At 46.5% G+C, this 9,264-nt stretch overlaps 1 pseudogene; it reads left to right on the top strand.

Moving 5' to 3' along the window:
* Positions 1-3,671: 3,671 nt before the first annotated feature.
* On the top strand, positions 3,672-4,074 carry LOC103744592 (annotated as a pseudogene).
* Positions 4,075-9,264: the final 5,190 nt, after the last annotated feature.

Below are 9,264 nucleotides of genomic sequence, written 5' to 3' on the forward strand. Positions count from 1 at the left end.
AGGATTTCTTCAAGGATCCAGAGCCATACACAGCCCCTTCCCCTCGTTCTGCTCCTAGGACCCTTAGTGCATCAAGATGGCCTCCTAAGATGGTCAGAGCTCTGGGTCTTTGCCTGAACATCGCTTTGTCCCCCAGCCCATTAGCCACATATTCTGTCTGTCTCCTGTCTCAGTCTTATCCCTGATCCCCACCCTCTTCTCCCTAGGCCTTGGACAGAGCCACCTCCTGAATTTACTCTTTTCCCCAGCTCTGGTCCCTGCTCTGACCTGGTCCATCCATGGCACTAACATAATCCATGGTTTCTCACTCACACACACCCCCTAGGAACAACGTTCAAGTTCCCGACCCAGTCTGAGTGGTGCCCACAACCTCTTCCAGCCTTAACAGCTCCCCTGGGTGTAACAGGGACAACATGGGTCTTCCACCTGGGCACCTGCACACTTCGGCCACCTCCATGTTCTTCAGCTCCAGTGGCCCCTCCCCTGGAAATCCTTTCCAAACCATATCAACATATTCCCCCATAGACTCTTGTTCTTCCCCACCCCTTCACACCCCTGACCATCAATACTTGTCCTCCCATCAGACCCAGGCTCCCTTGAAGGCAGGGCTCAGGTCTGATTCATCTTGGTCACCACCATCACCCAGCACCAGGCCTGGCACACCAGAAGCCTCAGGGAATGTTTGCTTAAGTGATGAGTGGGCGAGTGAGTGTGCGCTGAGTGTTTTGGACTATACGAAGAAATCGTGAGTGAATTCATGAGGGCTGGAGGGATGAGCTGAACAGGCAAGGAAGGAGGGGTGCATGGGTGCATTTCTGGGACTCGGCATCCCTGGACTCAGTTTCTCCAATAAAGCAAGGGTTTGCCCAGGTTATGCACCCTCCTCCCCTCCGCAAGCCACGCCGTTTCCGGTCCAGGCCACATCCAAGAATCCCAATACTGGTCATTCTGGAAAGGACTTACCCGGACCGACCAGTGGAACAGGTTTCCTCACGAGCCCCTTCGGGCTTCAGCCTAACCGACCAGGATACCTCTGGAGCAGGTTCTCCATCTATTGGCAGAGTGGAAGAACTGGCGGAGACCGGCGTTTTTGAGAACCTACCGCTGCACGACTTGGGCCGCAGCCCCGCCCATTCAGGAAAGCGTCCTGAGTAACCCAGTGGGAAGTGAAGTGTCTATTGGTTGGATGACAGTGACTGACATAAGCCTAGCTTATTGCAGGACTCCGGATAGGACGAGTCAAGCCCGCCTGGCTAAGAATAGGGTTTCTGGCTTCTCGTACCTGAGGTGTTACCTGGAGCCCCCGCCCCTCCCGTTTTTGTTTTTGTTTTTTTTCTTTTTCTTTTTTTTCCAGTACTGAGGATTGAACCCAGGGCCTTTCGAAAACTAAGCAAGCGTTCTTATCACTGAACTCTTCTTTTATTTTTGAGATATCGGCTCACTAAGTTGCACTGGCTAGCCTTGAACTCACTATGTAGCGCAGGTTGACCTGGAATTTACCTCAACCTCCAGAGCGTTTAGGATTACAGGCTGACCTGCACCACCATACCTAGCCACCCTTGGGTCTGGAGGAAGAAGTCTGGACTCTGATCCTGAAAGAGCAGGGCACTTAGAACCCAAAGGAGGAAATTAAAGGTCAGGATTTTTGTGTCAGCAGGACCAGGGAACTGGGAACTGCAAGGTTGGGGTCCAGGAATCTGAAGCCCAGGATCTTGTGAGTCACTGGCCTGCCTGCCTGCCTGGGATGACAGATCTGGGGTTCATGGTTTTATGAGGCTATTTATAGGGAGCCAGGCCTTGTCCCCAGGCAAGTTTCTGAGTCCCTAGGCAGAGTGGTAAAGGTTGCTCAGGCCTGGATGTGCCCTTCCATCCTGTGTCCCTACCAAGGAAGCCAAGGGCAGGGCTCAGCCCACACAAGAAACCAGAAGGGGAGGAGACTTGAGCCTGATGTGGAAACAGGAGAAAAACATAAATACCAATGGAGAGATAAAAATAATAAAACAATAATAACAGCTCTCTTCTACTGAATTTACTGTTGCCTGGGTTCTGTCCTAAGCATTTTGCATAATTATTTCATGTTTTCCTCATGCTAGTTCTAGAGATTGGAGCATCATTATTGTTATTATTATTATTATTATCTCCATTTTACGAGTGAGAAAATTGAGGCCCAGTGCAGGAGAATCAAGATACAGATGTAGTGGGGGGTGGGGAGGGCGGGATGGAGATACAGATGTAAAAAGAACACAAAACACAGATGAAGATAAAGATAAACAGGCAAACAACATAGGCCCAGAAAGAGAAGAAAGGGCATCCAGTGAACAAAAGGGGAGGGTCTGAGAGCCGAGACCATGGGGGTGGGGGGAGCAGTTGCTAGAGATAAGGACTCCAGGGTCTCAAGGGAGGCAGGGCCAAATATCTGGATTTCCAGGTATGTCTTCTCTTTACGAGCTCCATCACATCAGCTTGGTCCAAGCCTTCTTGCTACAGATGTTGGGCCATGTTGGGGATGAAAATAGTGATTAGGAGGAAGTAAATATGTCATTATCCTAGCAAGAGATAAAATAATATAATTCATGGGGGTGCCCCAGCCAGAGAGGGGCCTTTCCCTCATGGCCTCTGTTCTTTAATCTGGATAGCTCATGCCCCAGGGAGAACTGGGGACAGGCCCTCCCTCTCCTGCCTGTTTCTCCATCCCTCAGAACTGTTGCTGTGGCCCATCATGGATATAGGTAGGTCTCTCTGGGACAGTAAGAGCTTTCTGGTAGGTCTTGGTCTGCTTAGATCGGTCTGTATGCCAGACTTTGAACAAATGCCCCTTAGAGGTCCTGACATGTTGTAGCGATTCCATAAATGCTTAAGAAATGGAAGAATAATCAAATGTCCTCAACTGTCCATGCAGCTCTTCCTCTGTCCCCACCCTGCCATTTCCCTCTGTCGCCATCATGTTTCACAGCCTCTCCCTAGCTTCACAGTCTCCTCCCACTTTCCCTTTCACCCAGACCCCACCAACTCCACTGAGCTCATTTTGGAAGAAGTCAGTTTGTCCCCAGGAGTCCCTTGTGGGACAAACATACAAGGGAGTAGCCTGGACTGAGAGAGGGGTTCTCAAGACTCCAGATTCAGACACATTCCCAGCACCTCAGTGGGAAACACAGGATCACACCAAACAGGAACACTCACATCCAAGAGAGATCTTTTATGGGTGCTTATACCTCACAACCTCCCACAAGCACAAACACAAACAGGCCCACAATCACAGAATCACCTGTGCTGACAGAAATAGCCTCTTAACACAGGCAAAACAGATACCCAGGTATGCAATTATATGGCCGGCCACCGATAAGCCACTGATCCAGTCCCCACTGGAAGGAGCGTGAGCAGAGACCTGGTTTTGTTCCCTTTTGTATCCCAAGCAACTAGCTGAACACATAATCATCACATAAACACAATCATTAACATAAATACAGTGCTTCCTACATGCCTATATGTGCAATTCTAACCCTTTCACACAGATCAACTTGTTTAAACCTCTCAACAATGTTATTTGAAATGATCTATTTTACAGGTAGAAAAATTGAGGTGCAGAGAAGTGTGGCAACTTGCCCAAGGGTTGGCAGCTAGTAAGAGGCAATCAGAGCCTTTCTGCTGGGTGCCTCCTTGTTGCTGATGAAATGGACAAGTTCATGAGACCTGGGAAAGTGGTGCTAGCCCTAGCTGGACACTACTCTGGACACAAAGCCATCATCATGAAGAACACTGATGGCACTTAGACATCCCCTCTAGCCATGCTCTGGTGGCTGGAATTGGCCACCATCCCTGCAAAGTGATGGCTGCTGTGGACAAGAAGAAAATCGCCAAGAGATCCAAGACCAAATCACTCATGAAAGTTTATAACTACAATCACCTTATGCCCACCAGGTACTCTATGGACATCCCCTTGGCCAAAACTGTCATCAACTAGGTTGTCTTTAGAGACCCAACTCTGAAACGCAAGGCCAGACATGAGGCCAAGGTCAGGTATGAGGAGCAATACAAGGCAAGAACAAGTGGCTCTTCCAGAAGCTTCGGTTTTAGTGTAAATTTGATTCCATCATTAAAAAGAAAAAAAAAAGAGGCAATCAGATCAGCAGGATGGCTCTGCCACCAAGCCTGATGACCTGAGTTCCATCCCTGGGACCCACTCGTGGCAGGAAAGAACCTCTGAACACAAGTGTGGCACACGCATGCCCCTACACAAGTAAATAAGTAAATAAATAAATGTAATATAAATAAAATAAAGAGGCAATCAGGATTTGAACTCGGGTTTCCTGGGTCAAGAGCCTATCACCTAGGGGCTGGAGAGATGGCTCAGCAGTTAAGAGCACTGGCTGCTCTTGCAAAGGAGCCCAGTACCCACATGGCCACTAACAACCACCTCCAGTTCCAGGGGATCCAACACTGTCTTCAAGCCTGTATGAGCACCATTACATACATGGAGTATAAAACACTCATGCACATAAAGTAAAAACAAATAAATCTTTTTTCAAAAAAAAAAAAAAAAGAAGAGTTGCCAGGCATGGTAACCCCAGCACTCAGGAGGCAGACGCAGGTGGATCTCTGTGAGTTCAAGGCCAGCCTGGTCTACATAATGAGTTCCACGCCAGCTGGGGCTACAGGGAGACCCTGTCTTAAAAAAATTAGTCAATTCCCTAAAATTATTTCTGAATAAATAATTGCTTCTTTCATCCAGAGTTACAGAGCCACATTAATAGAACATTCCTAAACACAAGTACATATTGTATAGAATCACATCTATGAAATAGGACATACAAGTAGAGACATGCCAGTATCATACCAGATCACAGAAGCAATGTAAAGAAAGATGGATCATAGCTAGACACATTGGTAAATGTCTGTGATCCCAGCACCAAAGCAGGCTGATCAAAAGAAAGTTCAAGATCAGCCTGGGCTACATAGGGAGTTCCAGGTCTTCCTAGGCTATATGGTTGTTGACCTTCTTGGAAAACTGTAAAAACAAAACAAAACAAAACACACCTATTCACCCACCCCACACCCAATAGACAAGGAGCAAATAGACTAACGATTCTATCAAGTCCAACTTGACAAAATTAATGAGTCTATTGGGATTACTTACCAGCACATAAGTGACTCAGGACAGCTACACCACGAAAAAGCCCCATCTTCAGTCAATGTCCTTCTTATATCCTTCAGTATATGTACGCTGCTGTGTAGCTGAGGCAGGAGGGAGTGATGACTGAAGTCTCAGGAGAGGGTCTTGGGAGGATCTTCTGAAGGTCTTGTGGCCTTTTCTCTTCCTTTTCAGAGTGATTGTTAACAGTCCTATTCCCTTAGGCCTAGTTATCTACTGTTATGTCATTGACATGACTGCCCTGTGATAGTAATGTCATGTTAAGACTCAAAGAAGGGTCAGTGAGATGGCTCAGTGAGTAAAGAAACTGGCCCACATGGCCTGGAGACCTGAGTTTAGTCCTCAGAAACCAGCTCCACAAAATTGTCTTCTGAATTCCACGTGCACACTATAATGGTAAAAAAATAATAATTTTTTTTACGATTATCGTGTGTGTGTGTGTGTGTGTGTGTGTGTGTGTGTGTGTGTGCCACAAGTGAGCCTATGGAGGTCAGAGGACTGGTGGGAGGAGTAGGTTCCATCTTTCCACAATGTGGGTTCTGGAGATCGAACTCAGATCATCAGGCTTGGCAGAAAGCACCTTTACCTGCTAAGCCATTTCACCGGCCCAATCATAACAATTTTTTTTTTTAAAGAGCCACGTGTTAGTGGCACAGGCAATGCAATTCCAACCTCAAGAGGCTGAAGCAGGAGGGCTGCTGAGAGTTTGAGGCCAGCCTGGGCTACATAGTGTGTTCAGGATTAGCCTGGGATACATTGTGAAACTCTGTGTAAAAGAATTTTTTTTGAGTGGTTTGTTTTTTGTTTTTTTTTTTGTTTGTTTGTTTTTGTTTTTGTTTTTGTTTTTTTTTTGAGACAGGGTCTCCTTGTAGCCCCAGCTGGCCTGGAACTCATTATGTAGATCAGGCTGGTATTGAACTCACAGAGATCCACCTGCCTCTGCCTCCTAAGTGCTGGGACTAAAAGTGTGTACCACCACACCCAGTGTAAAAGAATTTTTAAAATGTACCAAGACAATTTCCCGTCACATAATCACACAGAGACACAAGCCCAAACCAGGCAGAGTGACACACCCCAAGCTCCCTGAGTCCCTTCTCTTCTGCTGGGCTGGACCTCAAGGAAACAGCAGGCTTGAGATGGAAAAGGGGCCCCCCCACTTGTCCACTTAGGCAGACTGGTTCCACCAGGGCCTTGGATGGTACAACCCATCATGCTTGTGAAACTCATGTTGGGCAACTGGGCTCAAATGCGGATTCCTGAATTCTGGAGTGATAAGAGCTGAAAACCCAGACTCCTGTGTGCTGAGGGAGCAGAGGGGTTGTGTCCCACACCTTCTCAGGGAGAAGAGAGAAACTGGGACCCGGATACCTCCATTCTAGGAATGCAGGACCATAGCCCTGGAGTTTTGTGTCTTTGAAAGTAGAGCTCCAGCTGGGCGTGCTGGTGCACACCTGTAATCCCAGCACTTGGGAGGCAGAGGCAGGTGGATCTCTGTGAGTCTGAGGCCAGTGTCCTCTACATAGTGAATTCCAGGCTAGACAGTGCTACACGATGAGCCCTTATCTCAAAAAAAGAAAAAAATGTAAAGCTCCAAATTTGGCAAATAAAAATATAACAAGCACAGGCATGGCAGTGCACACTTTTAGTCCCAGCACTCAAGAGACAGAGGCAGGCGGATCTCTGTGAGATTGAGGCCAGCCTGGTACACAGACCAGGGTCCAGGCCAGCTGGGGCTACAGGGAGACCCTGTCTCAATATAACCAAAAAGAAAAAAGGAGAAAGAAAATTCAAGAAGCTCAGTACAATCTGAATTTCGGATAACTCACAAAAGATTTTTTTTTTTTAGTATAAGTGTACCCCAAATATTAGCAACACTAAAACATTGTTTCTCTCAAATTCCAATCGAATCCAGGTATGGTGGTGCACACCTGTAACGCTACCACTCAGATGAAGGCAGGAAGATCTCAAGTTCCAAAGCCAGCCTAGGCTGTATTTTGAGACATTGTCTTAAGACAAAAAAAACCATGCATTCAGATACACACAATAAATATAAATAGGGCTGGAGAGTTGGCCCAGTGGTTAAGAGCACTGGCTGCTCTTACAGAGGACCTGGGTTCAATTCCCAGCACCCACATGGCGGCTACGAACCGTCCTTAACTCCAGTTCCAGAGGAATCCGAAGCCCTCTTCTGACCTCTGCGGCATTGCATGACATGGTGACAACCACGACCCACATTATAGGAGAGAACCAACTCCTACAAGTTGTATTCTGACCTCCACATGTGCACTGGGCTCACAGAGGTCCAAACACAGGTACACACACAAAATACATAAATGTGATAATTTTTCTTAGGCCTTGTGTGGTGGCACACGCCTTTAGTCCCAGCACTTGGGAAGCAGAGGCCATCCTAGTTTATATATAAGAAGTTTGAGACCAGCCTGGTCTACCTAGGGAGTTCCAAGCCAGCTAGGGCTACGTAGTGAAACCCTGTCTAAAATGAGGGCCAGGTGTGGTGGCATGCTTTTAATCACAGCACTCATGAGGCAGAGGCAAGAGGATCTCTGTGAGATCTGGGCCAGCCTGGTCTACATAGTGAGTTCCAAACTAGCTGGGGCTACAGGGAGACCCTGTCTCCAAAACCCCTAAAATCATGGGCTGGAGAGATGGCTTGGCAGTTAAGAGCGCTGGCTGGTCTCACAGAGGACCCAAGTTCGGTTCCCGGCACCCACAAGGCAGCTGGAAACTGTCCCTAATTCCAGTTCCAGGGGATCCGATACCGTCTTCTGACCTCCATGGGCGTTGCATGACATGGGTGCACTCATATACAAGCAGGCAATACACTCATAAACATAAAATTTTTAAAAATTTAAAAATTTTTTAAATATAAATAAACTTTTAAAAAAATTAAACCAGGCATTGTATATTTAATCTGCCTGCCATCTGAGAAAGGAGTAAGGCCAGGTGCCTAGGTGCTGGGCCCAGAATGCTCCTCAACCCCCAGACCTCATCTCTTCCTGTTCCTGGATCTCCTCACCACTTAACAAGCCACCTCAAGCTTCCTCAGCCCCCTCAGCTTGCATGAGTGACTATCTAATTGGAGACCCCAGGCTGTGTCAAAAAAAGATGCTTGAGGACAACTCAGACTGTCAACCTGGGAGCCTGGGGTCAACCTGGGGTCTTCAGATATGACTGAACCTAAGTGACCTGCTGCCTATCATCTGTAAAGGTGTAGGAAAGGGATCTTGTGGTTGCCTCACAGGGCGGGCCCGAAGAAGGAGAGAGATGGAGGGAGAGACTGCGATAGGAGAGAAAGACCCCAGGACGAGGACATAGAGACACACAGTCTGAGAGGAGGGAGACCAAGAAATGGGGACACAGACCCAGAGATTTGGAAACGGGTTTGCAAAGGAAAGAAAGGAAGGGAGAGAGATGTGGTGGCTCATACTTGCAATCCCAGCACTTAGGAGGATGAGGCAGGAGAATCACCATGAGTTTGAGGCCAGCCTATACTTATCTATTTATAGAAAGAGTAAAACCCTTTCTATAAATAAACAAATAAATAAATAAATAAATAAATAAACAAAGGATCCAGGCATGGTGATGCATGCCTGTAATCCTAGCACTTGGGCAGCAGAAGCAGGTGGATCTCGGTGAGGTTGAGGCTAGCCTGATCTACATAGGAGTTCCAGACCAGCTGGGGCTGCAGGGAGAACCCTGTCTCAAAAAAGGCCAATAAATAAATAAATAAACAGATAGATAGATGATAGATAGATAGATAGATAGATAGATGATAGATAGATAGATAGATAGATAGATAGATAGATGATAGATAGATAGATAGATAGATGATAGATAGATAGATAGATAGATGATAGATAGATAGATAGATAGATGATAGATAGATAGATAGATAGATGATAGATAGATAGATAGATAGATGATAGATAGATAGATAGATAGATGATAGATAGATAGATAGATAGATGATAGATAGATAGATAGATAGATGATAGATAGATAGATAGATAGATGATAGATAGATAGATAGATAGATGATAGATAGATAGATAGATAGATGATAGATAGATAGATAGATAGATAGATGATAGATAGAT

This window comes from Nannospalax galili, unplaced genomic scaffold (genome assembly GCF_000622305.1).
Source record: "Nannospalax galili isolate Female #2095 unplaced genomic scaffold, S.galili_v1.0 scaffold1623, whole genome shotgun sequence".
Classification (NCBI taxonomy): Eukaryota; Metazoa; Chordata; class Mammalia; order Rodentia; family Spalacidae; genus Nannospalax; species Nannospalax galili.